General features: G+C 41.4%; 1 protein-coding gene across 3 annotated transcripts in view; it reads left to right on the top strand.

Moving 5' to 3' along the window:
• Positions 1-12,156: 12,156 nt before the first annotated feature.
• The window catches only part of TMEM200A (transmembrane protein 200A), a 72,021-nt gene continuing 66,069 nt past the window's right edge, over positions 12,157-18,108 (top strand). Inside the window, exon 1 of one of the 3 annotated variants that reach the window (XM_082406374.1) lies at positions 12,157-12,258. The gene's annotated coding sequence lies outside the window, so the exon portion shown is untranslated. Of the gene's footprint in view, positions 12,259-12,924; positions 13,047-18,108 lie in introns of those variants that run through there. The other 2 variants (XM_082406369.1, XM_082406371.1) reach the window with 2 other exon arrangements.

Genomic DNA, 18,108 nt, shown 5'->3' with positions numbered 1-18,108 from the left:
GTGCACTACATGTGGTGTTGGTGGCAGCACGTGTGAGTGGGAAGTTGTTGGTATCATAGCACCTTGTTAAACACACTGAAGCATGCTCTTTTGGGAGCCTTTCAGGAAATAAATGGTGAAAGGATGGCATTTCACTATGTCTTCTCTACTTTTTCTAAGCCTACTGACTGGCTGAAAGATTAAAATGCATAATTATGTGCTTTCTACACCCAAACACCTTCATAAATTCAGCTCAATAAATTTTAACTATTCATAAACTATTCTAATGGATTAAACTTGGCAGGGAAGTAGTTCTTACAAAGCAAAGACATAGGCATGTCTCTTGACCTAGCCTTTAGACAGGGGTTCTTAACCTCAGGTTTATGGATAACTGAATGATCCTAAAGGATATCAGGCCAACTGTGAATTCTCTCTAAGCATAGGAAAAGATTTTGGATATGGTTGCATGTGTATTTTTCTGGGATGAGAAACCATAGCTTTCATTTGATCCTCAAATGGCTCTCTGTGTCTAATAAATAATAAGGAAGAAAATAAAATGTTTAAGAACCAGAGATTTAGAATCTGTTTTTTAACAAAACGTTGCTTACAAACCTCAGAAAAAAATTGTTTTAGAGTCCATAATGAGCAGTTTTTGGCTATCATGCATGAACTGAACAGCCACTTTGGAAAATTAATATGAAAACACAAAAATGTAATTGCTAAGCAACCTGTGCATTAAGCATCATTTTCAATTAATTTTAGCTAAGAATTGGGCTATTAATTTTAATATCTTACAATCACATTCATAATTAATTGAAGTTAATCGCTTTAAAACTCACTTTAGAGGCTCTGCAAACCATCGCGTGTTTTGATTTTTGCAAGGATTTCTCTTTTTAAAAACATGAAACCCCCTATCATCTTGACAGAGTCCCACAATACTGGAAATGTATGGATCTTTTTCTTTAATGACAGCTTAAAACGTGAGACTCTATCGTTCAAAAATAAAAAAGAAAATTATTTAATCCAATTCTTAATCATATAACGTTTCACATGTAGCTCAATATTTTAGTTGATTTTTAACTGTTCTTGATCTACTCTAAGAAGCTAACTAGCTTTCTTGAAAGGTAGCAGTAACAAAATTATTAAAATGTTATAAAGTTATCAAAGTCTTTATCTCTAGTATGTAAAAGAAAAGGAAGTGTTGACCATGCTTTGGTAAGCAGTGTAGCTGGTGAACCTAGAAAATTCAGACCAGGTTGGGGGACCTTGATTCAAAGCTACTAGGAGCAAAACCTGACTCTTCTAGAATGGAATCAAATAAGAAATTTTAGAAAACTTCTGGAAGAAGACAACTTTTTGGAAAAGATGATGGAATTTAATTACTTTGGGGATTATTGTTATTGATTTTTATGTACTTTGGGTTTTTTGTGTAATTTAATATTGAATCCGGCATAAAAGGCTATTTCAGGGATGCATTATCTACAGCTCTCAGAATCTTGTCAAATAAACTTTTTACTTAGAAAAGATTTCATTTCACTGAACGTTCATTCTCCCTGACATCCCTCGAGTCAGCCCCAAATCTCCACAGCCTGGGGTCTTAAATGAATTACCTGTATTATAAGTCATGACCAAGAGATGAAAGGATGCTTTCTAGTCACACAGAACTTTGCTGGAAAGCTTTGGTCAGCGCAAGAATAACATGCCAATGTATGGGTGGAGAAATAATTAATAAAAGTCATGTCTCAGCAGTATTGTTGCAAAGCTAAATGTATCCTATAGCCCTAATCCTCCAGTATTGTCCTGTTTCAAACACTGTCCACATGTTCGTCTCCTAGGGGGTCAGAGGATGCATGCTGATTCACTATGAGGAGAGTTCAGTGTCAAGGGCAAAGGACGAGTAGCACAGTAGGACCTGGGCAAGTTAGAGGCTGGGAGTTCTGAGGGAAATAGCAGGAGACAAAGTGCCAGTCCAAGAAGAAATCACTGACAAAGAGTAATGGACACCTCTTCACCCCAGTAAATCCCCTGAGAGAGGACCTTGCTGGAGTCCCCAAGCCAAGAGGCAACCCTCAGGGAGGAAACTATTTCTGGTTTTTGTTTTCCTTGTCTTATTAGCAATTTATTTTTCTTATTATAGAGTAGCAAATGTTCATTGTAGAAAATTTGGTCATACATATATAAGTGTATCCCTAACCAGTAAGAACAACTACTGACATTTTGTTATTTTTCCTCCCAGTGGTTTGCTGCGTGTCTATTGCTTTCCATCCATATGTTTGCACACTGACAAAATCCCAAAATCTAATTGGTAATCCAACTTTATTCGTTTAATGTATTATGTGTAAATATTTCTCCAGAGACGCTTGTTTCTGACTTTCCCTGGTTCTGATAGGCAATCCCTCCCTACTGACACCCCACCCCCCCATATATACATATACTTTTCTAAATTATCTGATTTTTAAAAATATATATATATATTTATTTATTTTGGCTGTGCTGGGTCTCAGTTGCAGCATGTGGGATCTTCATTGCGGTACGTGGGATCTTTAGTTGCGGCATGTGGGATTATCTGATTTGTTTTTTAAGAGAAAAGTTGAGTATTATTTTCACAAAACCAAAAACAGGAAGGAAAGGAAGGGGAAAGGAAAAATGGAAAGAAAAGACAGGGGCTGGTGGGGGGAGAGAGAGAGAGAGAGGGAGAGAGACCGTGTTAGTTTTACTTTGGCCTAGGAAATGTTCTTTCTGCCATTTCAGGACACCTGCCCCTGCTATGCCCAACTCACCCCCTCCATCTCTCCTGTCAATATTTCTGCACACTTTCTTTGAGCCCCGAACACAGAACAGTACACAAGTGGAGGAAAGGGGGACCATTTATTGACCTAATATTGTGCTATGAATAAATTTCTGTCAAATTAACCAGTCAATTTGCTCTAAACCTCTTAAGGTGGGGCAATGATCAAGTGACCCAATAGCTAACGAGCACTTAATGAATGAGTGCTGAATGGAGGTGAATGTTTTGAGCGGGGAGAAGGCAGGGAAAGGTGGAAGAAGCCTGAAGGCAACAGGAAGGCATTAGGTGCCTGCATGGAAGTGGAGCTAGTAGGGTCCCACTCAAGGGAGAGAGGTGTTGTAAAAGGGGGCCTCCGCATGAAAAAGACAAAATTTCAAAACCTCACCATCTCTTTTCATCAATCAATCAGGAATGAGCATACGCTGCCATCCACCGAGGCATTTCCTGTCTGGCAGCTGTGGAAACCACTCCTCAGCTTCTGCTGCCTGGGAGGGTGTTCCGCATCCTGAAAGGGGTGCTTTGGATGAAGCAGGAAGAGCTGTGTTAGTTTCGATTGAACTGTATTCGCGTTGGTGAATAAGAATCTCCTAGACTAAGACAAGCCTTAGGCAAAATCATGAGGGAGGCTGATTTTGAGGAGGTGGGGATAGGGAGAGAATCCAAGTCTCCAGAAAGCCCCTCAGAGACAGCAGCATTCAGAGCACTTTCAAGACCTTGTACCTGGCACATGGCAAGCTCTCGGCACATGTTCTTTGAATGAGTAAACGCGGAAAGCGAGCTTTAAGCTCCCTCCCAGCAGGGAAGTGAGAGTTCATCAGCTGTCCCCAACTGGCATAAAAGAAGTTGGGCTGCTTGACTTCACATATGAACGCAGGGAGCTCAAGAATAAAAAAAAAAAAAACCCAAAAAACAGAGAACCGACCCTCATAACTGGGACTAGAAAATTCTCAGTATCTGTCCTGGGTCATGGATCGTGCCCTGTTCCCAAGTTGAATGTTAGGACAACAAGTAAGGCAGTTCTATTAGTGTCCTGAGAGGGGTTATAGAGAAGTCTAGAAAGGTCGAAAAACACACTAGGCTGTTATGGCAAGCTGAATATTTTGTATCTTATCTTTCTGTAAGAGGCAGCCATAGAAGTTTTTAGGCAAGAAAATGACCTGATTAAAAGTTAATGTGGTCATTTTGGGAAAGAAAGGAGGGTCAACTCCAGTTAAGGAGCTATGTTAATGAACAAAGATATTAAGTCTTTTTGAGTATAAGTCCATTAAAATGGACTTAGTTTAAAATCCAAGTGTGACTCACAACTTAAGGAGTTTGAATTGAAACCTCTTCACTTTATGACTTTTCTTACTATAAATAGAACCCTCACCCTTGCCAATAGTAACCACCAATTCTCATATTTATGATTACAAATTACTTCCAATGAAAAGGGCCCCAACTACCCATCCTTTCAACACCAATGCTAATGTAAAATCAAGGATAAGGCAATACAGCTGCACTTAAAGATCATCGAAGAATATGAAAATTTCTCCTTCTCAGAACTTATCATTGCAAGATGTCTGGAATCTTCATGCTCACTGAGTTAGAAATTAAACATTTTGAAGAGTAGACTTTTACTTTCAGTGGAACACATGGTTTCTGTGAGCAGCAAAGAAAGTATACACTGCTCTAGGGAGACATATGTGTAACAGCATGTCTTCATTCTGAGATTCTTAGAGCTTTGATATTAATGGGTCTCAGCCAAAAGGATCAATTGTGATATAGCTTATGTATTTTTGGTTTATAATTGTATTTTTGATTTCTAATTGTTGAAAAACTATACTGTGGGAGGTGGTTGAAACGTTTGTTTTCCATTTCCTCATGTTTCTATGGGTAAAAAGCATAGTCAGGTGTTGGAGTACATACTTTTCTCTTGACTCCCTTTGGGGTCTCTGATGGACAGGAAAATTGTATTCTTGTTCTAGGCCTGACATTTATTACGTGTCAGAATCTGGGCAAGTTAAACTCTTTGTTCCAACATTCCAGTGTGTATCTTCTCTCTCAAGGTTAAAAAAGTAATTTCAAATTCTCTCTTGGGTAATTAATCAATCTGTGAAGGAAAACCTTCTGGCACACTATACACTTAAACACTGTAAAAGAGCATTGTTCATGATTATGTTTGGTAAACTTTGTGAAAGCACTGTTTTCAATTTTTTGTTGGCACTTGTCAACTTTCGTTTAAGTAATTAATGAGGAAGCCTATAGGAAGACAAAAGAGCTGATTTGACAAACACTTGAAGAATGGGGACTTATCTTGTCAGTAAGAAAAGAAATTCTACATTTCCTATTCACTGGTATATGGCCAGTGAATAGGATTAATTTCTCTAAAAGCAATAATGTATCACTTTCTGTTTTTTTAACAATTATTTGATGGTTGCTAATCAAACATACTACAGCAAAAAGTTGCATTCTCCCATAGAAGCAGAAGAATATAAGTAGATAATACTCTTGCTAGCAAGATGACAGAAAATCAGGCAACCATTACCTTGCCTTTTTCCACATTTTGAAGTAAATTATTCTTTCACACATCTAAAAGAAGGAAATACAATGAAGCTGCAGATTGATTGCATTTGCAAAAGATTCCTTGGGACTTTCTTTTAGATACAATGAAAGTTCAGGAAGCTTTCAATTCAGTTTGCAGATCTCAGGAAGAATTTCAGAAATTTTGTATTTTAGCTGATGAATTATAAGGTGAAACCTGGTTCTTAAATTTGTGGTTGCTTGTATATATCACTTTTGGAGAAAAGCTCTGAAAATATGAAGGTGACCTTCCTAAATCTGTCATTTATAAGTAAGATCCATCCTGTTGCTAGGTCCAGAGTTACAGAGGAGAGAAATGTCTCCAAGGTTGTTGTTGTCATTTTTTGAATGTTCATTATAAAAGTAACATAATGTCACTATAAAACAATTTACAAAAACAAAATTGTATAAAATAAAAATTAGAAGAATCCTCTCACTGTTTAATTTTATTCCCCATTGGTAGCCTCTGCTAATATTTTAGTATATATCCTTCCATGCCTTACACACGCACAGACACACACACACACACACACACACACACTTTTTAACAAAGATGGGATCACACTATTCAAGTTGTTCTACAACTTCTTTTCTCACTTAACAGTGTCTCTTTGACATCTACGCACATCACTGGTTATAGATCTTTTCTGTTTAAAGCTGCATGGTATTCCATTGTATGAACATCATAATTTAACTAGTGATGAGCATGGGGTGATTTCCAGTTTTCACTGAGAGACAGTTAACATAGTTCTTGAGAGCCCAGACTCTGGCAGCAGGCTGCATGGGCTCATAAGCCCAGTTCCTCCACTTACTAAATTATGCAAATTACTTAACTTCCTAGTTCTCAGTTATTTCAGCTGTAAAATGGGAAGAAATTAGCACTTACTCTAGAAAGTTGTTGTGAAGAGTTAATAAGTATAAAATGCTTAAACAGTACCTTCCTCACAGTAAGTACTATGTGAAGGTTCACCATGATATTTTTGTTGCTAGGGACAATACTGCAATCTATTGCTTTCATATATATCTGAATTTTAACTCTTGAACAGATGACATGTTTTTGAGGACACAGAATTAGGCTGTGGTGAAAATAGCCAATGAACTCTTAGCCTTCATTTCTTATATAGCAGAAATAGTATGAACAGAAAAGGCAATACATTGCTCTGTTCATGGAACACCAGTGCTAGAAACCATAAATAAAGACACTTATTTTCTGAATTTCTCCAATTTATCCCTATTTCCAAAGTCCTAGTTCAGTCCATCATCTTCCCTTACCTGGGCTGTTAACAAAAATCTTCTAACATCTTTGCCTGCCTGCTTGTGAGTTCCCCCATCCCTTCCAACCAACCTCTACCACTGCTGCCAAAGGGACATTTTAATGTTCCTTAATTTCTTGAGGTTAAAATGTAAACTCTTTAACCTGGGATGCAAGGCCCTTTGTGAGCTTGTCCCTGCCTATCTCTCCAAACTCCTTTTTACAGCTCTGGCTTTCTTCCATACTCCAGCCACACTGGCTTTACCAACACACCTCTGAATGTACCACACTGTTTCATCCTCTGGAAATTGCATGTTCAGTCCTCCTTCTTTGAATTCTGTACCCGCTTTGTCGATCTTTTGAAGCCTCCTTGTCTTTTAAGGCCAAGATCTTGTATCTCCATGTCTTTGATATCTCCTTTGAACTATAGCTTCTGAAAGGATTTCTGATGACGTTAACTTTATATCACCATTTTCTACCCTAATTAGGCACTTTTCACACTGCAACTATATGCTTATGGAAGTGCCAAACATACCAGGCCACAAATATGAAGAAAAGAGCTCGAACTCTGATTTTTATAAGATCCTAACTGAACATAATCTCCAATACATTATGTGAATGCTTTCTGAATTAATGAATGAACAATCTAAAACTGAAGCTCTACTTATTTTATCGTAAGGCTGTTTCCTTAGGTGTGCAGGCATGGTAAGGCTGGGGAAATGCATATACTTCCAGGGATACGCTGAAATCTCTCAATCGCCTGAGGATTTTAAAACAGCCTTTCATTAGTCATGTTTTACAAGTGTTGAATAAGCACTGAATAGGAATAGGAAGACTTGGGTTCTGATCATGGTCGTACCACTCTCTGCTTATATGATCCTGAGACAGGCACTTATCCTGTGTTCATAAATTTTAAAATGAGGGAGCTGAAAGGAATGACAGCTAAGGTATTTTAAAGGTTGCTCTCCAGCAACTTTAAAAACTGAATGTAGTGCCTAAAAGAAGATTTGACCTGCTCAAGTTCATTACAGCTCATTCCCTTATAGAAACAGGTGCTTTCAGATCAGCAATGGCACAATGAGCAAAGATCCTAAGTGTCAAAACTCATCAAATGACTATTGTAATAGAGCAGATGATCAGGTTTGACATTTCTTTTGAAAAATGAATATTTCAACATTTCCTAATGTTCTAAAATGAATGTGGGAAAGGGTATTCCCAGGGCTTCTAAATAGCACAGTTAAAGCTGTATTCTATTTTACCAACATCATGGCTTAATTAAGGTCTATACATAAGTGTAAATGATTACTGTTTACAAAGTCAGCTGTATGAGGTACAGATTTCCATTGGTAGTATAATTAAGAGTTCCAGATATTTATAAACATTTTTTATTTCAAAATGACAAGTCATCTTGTACTAAATTAATAAAAAAGATCTAATATAACTGTCAAGGAAGACATTATCTTTCTTTACCCCAGATCATAAATTATGGGTGGAATATTCATTACCTCAAAAGGGAAACCCTGAATTCATTTAGCAGTCACACCCCATTCCCTCTCCCACAGATCCTGGTAACCACTAAACTGCTTTCTATATCCAAGGCTTTATCTTTTCTGGATATTTCATATAAAAGGAATAATACAATATGTGAACAAAATTAAATTATGGGTGGAGAAACACTAAATTGAAAGATTTGGTAGGTCTTAAATTTTTGTTTTATTGAATATTATTAATTTAATGTGTATGTGATGTGCTATTGATTTGATTGAGCAGGAACTGGTGATTAAACTTTTTTACAATAAGTTTTCACCATGCCTGAGAATGTTATGTTAAGAGGGCCTCCCTCCTGGTTAGAGGATGTAGCATTCACACAATGGTTGAGAGACATGTTGAACATCTGCTATGTACCAGGCTACTCTTTTATTATCATTGAATCATTAAAACAGCATCATAAGGACATACTATAATTATTGACACTTTATGAATGAGAACGATAAAGCTCAGAATGGTCAGTACAAGTTGTTTGATTCAAAGGCTATGCTCGCTGGGTAACACCACACGACCATCACCAAATAAAATGTAGCTAAAAGGGCAACATTTGGCGTATTCCTCTGGAGGGGACTGAATTGAGGGGGGATATAAGCAGAGAACTAGGGAAGTCACAAGGCAATGAGAATTGTGTCCTTGTGCAACACTTCTCGAATTTCAACAAGCAGACTAGTCATTTGAGGATGTTGTTAATTGCAGAATATCATTCAGTAGGTTTGGGCTGGGACTGAGATCCTGCTATTCTAACAACTCCTCAGTGATGCCAATGTCGCTGAACATCAGACCACACTTTGAGTAGCCAGGTGTTAATGCGCCTTGACTGGTTCAGTACCATGGACAGTAGAACAGGTGGGCTACCACTACCATCTTCTCTGCCATTTCTCTCAAACCTCTAATATCTTCTGTGGGTAGATTCTTGTAACAAAACACACAATCAGAAATTTTTAAAGTACTTCTTGGATTGCTAGCAGCTATGTGGTGATCCTTCCCTTTATATAAGTAGGTACAAATCTGTCCAGAGGAAAGAACTGGGGTTTTAGAAGGGAGAGAGGGTGCATTTTAAAAGTATATGCCACTAGTGCTACTCAGGTAGAAAGAATCTAATCAGGTTTATTATCAAATAGGAAATTCATAAAATATTTAAGTAATATTATCAGCCTCAACATTATAAAATATCTATTTGAGATATCTAAGTTGCACATTTGATGAACAGAAACTAGCAACATCTTTCTGCTGCTAAATCTACTCAACTATTAACCAGTTGTACATAATGAGAGAGAAAAAATTTAAATATGGCAAAATGCTACTCAAAATAACAGTGAAATTAAAATGATTTAAAATTTTTATTTTAAATGTATTTCTGCTACCTTTTGCTTTCTTCTGGATTCTTTCCACCTAATTCCATATTTTAAGGATGAACTCAGACAGATAATTTTCTTTGACTTTGTCCTTCTTTACCCCTTACTTTGAAACAGCAACTCCGGGTGCCGGCAAAGCTTCCTCAGGGGCTTTATGACTATCAATCTATTTCACAGCTGGAACAAAGCAATTCAGATAAGAGTCTGGCAAACAATTCCATTTGTTTACCATTAAAGATATTTTTATTTTCTGGTTGAGGAATTTTTTTCTTAGGTCTGGAGATGCTATTGGCTACATTTATGGCAAAAGCAAATGACTACCATCCCACATAAACCTTCTAATAAGCCTTCCCTTAGACTTGTTACATGATCTACTTATGAATACTTGTTCTTTTTCATTTTAATATATGTTTTCAAAATGAATTCATTCAAAATGTTTTGCCATCCATCGGGCTTATATTTGTAGTGTACCAAGAATGAAAATGTTGAACTTCATCTTTCAACATTTTTTCTCAAGTCAATTCTTGATTCCAGAGGAAGAGTCTTCTTTCTTACTATGTTAATAGCATTAAAACAAGTTTGTGGTGTGTGTGTCTGTGTGTAACTAAATACGTGTTGAGGAACTGTGTCACAGGTAAAAACAGTCTTACATGTATTATTTCATTTAATTTGTGCAAAAATACTTTGAAATAGGTTTGTTCCTACTTAAGGGATGGGAGAAATGAAGTTTCAAGTCCTTCTGTTAGTACGTAGTTGAGCTTGAATTATAGGGAATGTTCTGTTCCCACTATGCACTCTTGTAAGGTGGGTTTGTTCTAGTGGAAATTTACACATCTCAGAAGGACACTGCAAAAAATATTATATGTGAAGTGCAGTGCAGCTTGATGGTGAGAGCTTCCATCCATTACCTCAAAAGAAGATATGGAGCTAAATTCAAAATCCATTACTGGCATGGTATTTTTGCTGCGCTTTTCCCAGATGGAGGGATACTGGTCATTAGCAGAGATTAAATAATTTACCTGAGTTTGAGCACTCAATGCCAGGGAAGAATTTATAACTAATATCGTGGGAGTTGCTTGGTCTACTGAATTGCAGATAATCCTCTATTTATAGAATATTTTACCCCGTTTTTTCTGAGACTAATAGCAATTATTTTTAACAGAAATGTAAATAATTCCCCTTTGGTGATCTTATGTAGTCCATTTTTCTGCTTCTTTTTTGAAATCTAAGTTCAGAAATGCATCATCAATATTTGTGGCCAAAGAAATGTGCTTATTCCTTATTTCATGGCCTTCATCTTTGAGGGAGGCTCAGTCTTTCACTGTGTAACATGGCTAGATGACCATTTAAAATGTGTCACTACTTGTCTTAGGATGTCATGTTTAATGATCCTGATGGACACCATGAGCCCATTCTTCATTTCTTAGGAAGCTACTGAACATAATCAGGAGATATCCTCTCTCAGGAGCTTTACAGAGAAATGTGGTTTCAAGATATTTCGTCATAAAATGTAGAGGCTACAACTAGAAGGAAGGCACCATGGAATCACACTCCTTTCATAGGATGCCTGGACAAATGTGTAAGAACACCTAAGTGAGTTGAGCATTTGGCTGTGGGCTAAAGATTATAGAAACAGGTGGGGCAAAAATAAAACCACAGATGGTTTACAGGGGTGACTCATTTCTCCACCCCCTTCCAACTTCCAACCCCTTTAGTTTTTAGTTTTGTTTTTAACATTTTGATTGTGAAATTTTTACTAAAAGTGCCAAATCTCCAAGTTCTTCTAGTAGAGACAGGAAGATTGTACCAAAAAAATCCATTTCTACAGCAGTCTCTCTTCACTGCCATATCTGATTTCCAAGATTTTTTTTAATGTTAAAGTTTTGCATGGAATTCTATTCTCTCTCTCTCTCCCTCTCGCATACATGTTCCACATCCAGAAACAAACCCTTCTTGAAAATGAGATCAGCAGATTGCACATTGAAAGACACAAATACACTGCACTAGAATGCCATACTTGCCCTCTAGTTACCAGCTCAAATACATTCAGGAGACAGATAGGTACAACCCACTCCCTGCGCTGGGGGATTGTATGCTCTGTACATGCCAGGGTTGTGGTTGGAATATCTGGTAATCCAGAGTTTTACATAAAACTTTATTTACTGAATTGACCGGCATATATACAACCATCAGTTCTGTCTCTGCGGAATAGGAGGTAACTATCATTAACATTTTACTCTATGAATAGGGCACAGTCCCCACTCACAGGATGTTTGGGGGCAAGGCGGATTAACCTACACCCCTCCTTGACTGTGATGTTTGGAGTTGAATCTAAGCACTGCTCATCGAAGCCCTCAACGATCCAGTTCGCCCTCGTCCTCCCTGCCCATGACCCTCGCCCCCGAGCCGCTCTCCCGGAGCCCCTTTCCGGGCTAGATCTGGTGGGCGCTCCAGAGCGGTGTAGAGAGCGGACGTTCGCGGTGTCCGCTCCGCGCGGGTTTTGGCTCCGCTTGCGCAGCGCCCGCGCAGCCCGCCAGGGGGACCCCGACCCGCCCAGGCGGCGTCTGATAAGAAAGAGTCCGAGGGGCGTGGAGCCAGGGTCCTGCAGCGCCTGCTCCAGGAAAACCGGGAATCAGCCGCGTCTTCTCCACTCCTCCGGGGGCTGGCGGGACCCCGGCTCCGAGACCGGGGGCTCCAGCGAGAGGCTCGACCCGAGGGTGGGAGTGTCCGTTTCCACCCTCTGGCCTTCCAGCCCGGAGAAGAGCTCCTGGAAGCGGGTATTTTGTCCTCAAAGATAGGTTTTTGTCTGCGGTGATTCCCTGTTCTGGAAGTGCAACTTTGCGGCCGCGGCACGGGTCTTGGGGGCTGGGGGTCCTGGAGGGAGAAGATTGGATTTTGTCTGCATCCTCGAGGAGGAAGCTGGAGGCGAGATTGGGGGCGGACGGGCCGGGGGCGTTCCCACGGGTCGTGGACGGCGTGGCCACGCTCCTGGTAGCCCGCCCGGCCCCCTGCACCCCGTGCCCAGCCTCCTCTTCGGCGCTTGGGGCGTGAGGTTCGGTGGGCATCTTTCGGGAGCCGAGCGGAAAACTTTTCCCTTCCCAGCCCCCGGTCCCTTTTGTCTTTCTTGCGCGGCGGCGGCGACGACTGAGCAGCGACTCCCTGTCCCCTGCCCGGCTCACCGCGCCGGGTGACCTCCGAGGGCGGGAGCGCTCGGACTCCGTGCGCCCTACGGCTGCGGCCGGCGACCCCCGGCGGGCACACACAGCGACGCGCCCCCCGCCCAGAGGCCGCCGCCGCCGCCACTCCCCTCCGCCGGCCCGCACCCCTCGCCGCCCGCCCCCTCGCCTGACTCATCCGCCTGCCGTGGCAGCGCCGCGCCCGCTGCCCGAGCCCCGCCGGGATGGGGAGGGAGAGCGCGGCTGCCCGCGGCTGCCGAGCTTCCTGCTGACGCCCCCGACCCCGCCGCCTCCTTCGCTCGGCTCCGGAGGCGCCCGACGTCCCACCAGCTCCGGGAGTGAGAGCCGCGACAGGCGACCGGACCCCCGAGGCCCCGAGCTCGGGACAGGTGAGGGGGAAGGAAAGGGTGCTGCCGGCGGTGGGGAGGTGGGTGGGCAGTCGGTGCAGCTGAAACGGGGCGCTGCTTTATTCCCCCTCCCCCGCCCCGCTTGGGACCCCGGAGTTAGGGTAAACACCGTCTCCTGAAGTTTGGGAAATAAACCAAGCCCGCCGTCAGTTCCGGACTCCCCAGTCCTCAGAGCGCAAGAGCAGCCGTGCGGGGCAGCCTCCCAGGACCCGGAGCCTTGGAGCGCCTGGCTGGGTTTCTCCAAGCTACACCCTCCTTTGTCTCCGTTCCAGAGAGTCAGCATTCTCTGTAAAGATGTCCACAGCGTAATTTATAGTAGTCCTTGGCAAGAGCAAAGTGTGGTCAGGGTTTCCTAAAGCAATATCTGTATGTGGTAGTATCTTCGTAGGCGAAATGGAGACGCGAAGCAATTGTTTGCCAAGTTCAGCACTATTCTTCTCCCTATGGAGTCTGTCCTTAAGAGAAAGGGCTGAGGGTTTGAAAGATTTTCTCCATTAATCATTCTTTTGCTATAATGAATTGCCCAAGCCAACATTTCACATTTTGTAGGTACAAGCTCTCTGTGTGTATTTACTGCCGCTAGATTTCGACTGAGAAGTATGTGTATGTGTGTGTGAGGTGATATTTGTAATAAGAACAGTTCACTATTTCAGTGCCAGTTTCAGGCATTGGTAATGCCAGAAAGTCAGATGCTTCACATTTATGTAATTTACTCATGGAAGTCAGACCAAGTACACCTTAGTCTGGTGTTGGACTAAGTATGTTGGGCTAAAGTGTCTCTTACCCGGATTTTTCTTCTAAAGACCTTCAGAAGTAGTTGTGGACCACTGTATATACAGAAAACATTTCAAGAATCAACAACTATTCTTATTTGTCAGTAAGAATATTGAACTCTTAGGTTTTGCTGTCAAACCGAGTTCTGAGATACACTTTCTGTAGTGCTTTGTGAATAAATTATTACCAACTCCTATGAAAGCTATTTACTTTGCTGGTTTGTCATGTCTTGCATTATGGAAACACTTATAAAATGACCTTCAAGTTTGTTATTTGGCTACTGATACTAGAATATATTACCATTTTGTAAAAAGTAGGCTAAATTTCGAAACTTCTCAAATCTTACTTTATTTTTCCACTACTTTTTCCCCATACAGAAGCATCTGCTTTAGTTTCATGCTTTTCAAACAGCTTAAGTGAAGAATAGGCATCTTCTTAAGAGAAAGTAATGCTTCTATTAAGTAGAAACTATAGTTAAATGCCTTAGTAACGTCATGAGGTATTTTTTACTCAAAATATATATACTGAAGGGTTAGGAATTATTTTCTCTAATGAAGTCCTACTACAGAGCTCATAATTGTGAGATGACTTAGGTATAACTTGTAACCCTGGTTATAATTAGCTTTGTATCCTAGGCTGGGGAATCTTTCAGTGAAAGAGAGTTGTGTGGGGAGCTTCTGTATGCAATTTCCAGGCAGCTGGCACATAGATTTACCTGTTGCTTCTGAGTCAGGTCCAGAGAACACATGTAGTATTCCAAAGGCACCCATAAGCAGAATGGATTCTTCAGGAACGATCATTGTAAAGAATGATGGCTGCACTTGTACTCCAACTTGGGGGAATTATTAGTGAAGCTTTTGAATCTTCCCAGAGTTAGATTGCTATACTTGGACTTTTGTAGTTTCAGAATTTTGACAACAGCTCATTGGACAGAGAAAGATAACTACTGACATACAGGGGGAGTGGATTTGAACAGTTTGTTTAAATTCTCTTATTCCCATGATAATTCTCAGCATAAAGGGAAAGAAATTCTTTTTAATTTAGGAAAATAGATAAGAACAAAAATAAAAGCAGATGTCACTTTTTACATTTCTTAAACAAAATTAGTAGAAGATAAAATAGTCTAAATGGTAATGCATATTAGTTATCAATAGAATGTACAGTCTAAAAGAGGAGGCAGTTTTAAAATAAATTTCATTTAGTGTTGCTCTCCCTAAATGGGAGACCGCATGGGGAGTTCAGTCAAGCAGAACACATTTGCAAAAAGAACTTGTGTAGAGATGGAAAAAACAAATCTGCAGTGAGTTGGACCCCTCATTTTATGACGGAAGATATGATTTGCAGTTTTATCAAGTGTATTCATTTCAGGACTTAAGATATGTTTTGTCTGCTAAGGTCTGATATGTGCCCCAGCATTCAGAAAACATGGGTGAACCCTTGTTATGGTGCCAGGCTTGCTGAAGGACAGCAAAGTAGCCTCTCCTATGGGAGCTTACAGGCTGGCGGGGAGGGGACTGGAAAATGTGCCATAGATCGCTGAGCACCTGGAGTAGTCCTTGAGCATCACGGGACTGGTTCACACTGGGGAGCAGGATGGTGGATTTCCAAGGACACTGGATGGGGAGTTGGAAAACCCAAGTTGTTGTCCTGGCTGAGACACTAATGATGTGGCCCTGGGTATGTTTCTAGGCTTTTCTGAGCCTCTCTGCTTTCATCGACAGACCAAGGACTTTGTAATCTTTTCATCCTCTTTTTAAAATGCTGCCTGATGAGGAGAAATCAGGATGTGTGGGTGGTGGTGGGGTGGTGAGTAGAGTTTGGGTTGGGGGAAGACAGGCTGGAGAAGACAGGCTGTGCTGGACACAGGGAAAGAATAATGACCATGATAATAGAAGGTCGAGGAGATCTGACCTGGGGCATCTGGCCCATCATTGGTTATATGAGTTTAAAATACATAACAAAGTAATAAATAGCAACATTCACTTAGTACTTGATAGTTTTCGATGAATTTTCACAGATAATGCCAATTGATTTTCATTACAACCACAAGAGTTTATTCAGGCAGAAAGGTGGTGAAACCAGGAGTAATTTCTCAAAGCACGTTTGCACCAGTACGCTCCATTGCCTTTCTGTAGAAACAGAAAAAGCTAGAACACACTTTGGAAACCCTGTGTAAATGGGAGAGAGATATAAGGGTGGCTTCAGATTTTAGTGGGGTTTCAAATTTCCGAGTAAAAATTTAGGTTACATTCTGGAAGATAAGAATCTCCAATTGTGAGATCAAGACCTGACACATCTGGAATTCTGATTGTTAATCTTTAGTTTGATTACTCCTTTTCTGGGCTTCCTCCTCATCTCATCTCCCTCCCCATCCTCAGCAGGAGTTCTGGTGATATGATTATTACAGTCATTGATAAGACTTTTCCAAGAGTTTTGAGTGCAATTGGAAAAAGGAAGTTCTCATATAAAGGTGGGGATTCTTGGACCATTGTACTGTTAATTAATGGGATATGTTCCAATAGCAAACTGTGCTTTGGAAACTGTCACCAGAGGTGAAATTACACAAAATTCATGGGAATGTGAGCAAAGTGTGAAGATGTGGATCTGTGCATTCCTTCCTACAGTGCCCTTGTCACTCTGCTCCAAGCACTAAAGGGGGGTCAAGTGCACTAAAGGGGGTCAAGTCCCCTCCCCCTCCCCCTGTGTTCCTGTGGAAGGGAGCTGATCGGGATTCATCTGGTTATACAGTCGAGGGACCTACATTTAACTGCGTTTGGCAGAAAAAGTAGATTCATTGGCTCATGTGACTGGAAAGTCCAAACGTGGACTTTGCTTTAGTCATGGCTGGAACCCAGAACCTCACATGACTTTGTTAAGGTTCTTTCTCTCTCTCCCCATTTCTCAGCTTCTCTTCTTTCTGAATCAGCTTCATTCTGAGGCCTCTTTCTACGTACTAAGAAAGGTGACCACTGTTAGTTCCAAACCTGCATCCTTGGGCTTTTGATCCATAGGAAAGAGAGGTCTTGTCTCTTCCAGGTCCCATTTATAGAAATCTCCTGAAAGGGCTATGGTTGGCCCTGCTATGGAGGTCATTGAATCAGTCTCTGTGTCCAGCAGAGACTGCTACTGTGATAGTCTTGGACTGGATCATGTGCCCAACCCTGTATATATGTGATGCTAGTGGTGGGATGGGGAAAAGGGGACCGGTAGAGGCACCATGATTGACAGTTCTGTTAAGGTCATATAGATCTCCCAAGACAATGAGGCTGCCAATCAAAAACAACATGTCTATTATTGCGGAGACTTGCCCCCTCCATTTATTTTTTAAATTTTATTTATTTATTTATTTATGGCTGTGTTGGGTCTTCATTTCTGTGCGAGGGCTCTCTCTAGTTGTGGCAAGCGGGGGCCACTCTTCATCGCGGTGTGCGGGCCTCTCACTATCGCGGCCTCTCTTGTTGCGGAGCACAGGCTCCAGACGTGCAGGCTCAGTAGTTGTGGCTCACGGGCCTAGTTGCTCCACAGCATGTGGGATCTTCCCAGACCAGGGCTCGAACCCATGTCCCCTGCATTGGCAGGTGGATTCTCAACCACTGCGCCACCAGGGAAGTCCCCGCCCCCTCCATTTTGAGACAGCCACTTGCACAACGATGTGAAGTTTGCACATGGAAGCAACTCAGGTGACCACGGCCATGCGAATTCCAGAAGTGGGACCTTCCTCCCAGCCAAGGCAAAGCTAGGTGATGAAATAATTCCCTCCATGTCTAGACTTTGCTAAGAGGACCCAGAATATTATTGAATGAGGAGCCCACCATTTACCCATGTCCATGTGCTTTTAGCAAATACCCCTGTGCCTTATTTCCAGCCTAGGGATCTTATTTCCAGAAGCCCTGGTCTTCTAGGGATCATTTGATTAGAGACCCCTACTTTGGGCATTATGAGATTAGAGACCCAGTGACACAGTGACAGTTTGAACAAGGAAGTAAAGTGATGAACACAGAACTATTGTTTATACAAGTTTATTGAGTTTGTGGGAAATGGGCAGAGGGGAGGCAGCAGGCACAGATTAGGGTTACCACTTAGGAGACCTAAGGTAATAGGCCCCAAATTAGAATATTGGCATGTGTGAGCAACATTATTAAGGTCTGGTGAGGATGAAGGAGCATCTGTGTTGACAAAAACATTGGTAGGATGAAAGAGATCAAGGGGAACCAAACCAGGAAGGTAGGCTGGGCCAGTAGGTGAAGTGGCTGTGTGTTGTAGGTAGATT

This window comes from Balaenoptera borealis (assembly GCF_965194805.1).
Source record: "Balaenoptera borealis genome assembly, chromosome: 9".
Lineage (NCBI taxonomy): Eukaryota > Metazoa > Chordata > Mammalia > Artiodactyla > Balaenopteridae > Balaenoptera > Balaenoptera borealis.
Note: the sequence above shows the minus strand (reverse complement) of the source record. Positions and strands in the feature narration are given on the sequence as shown.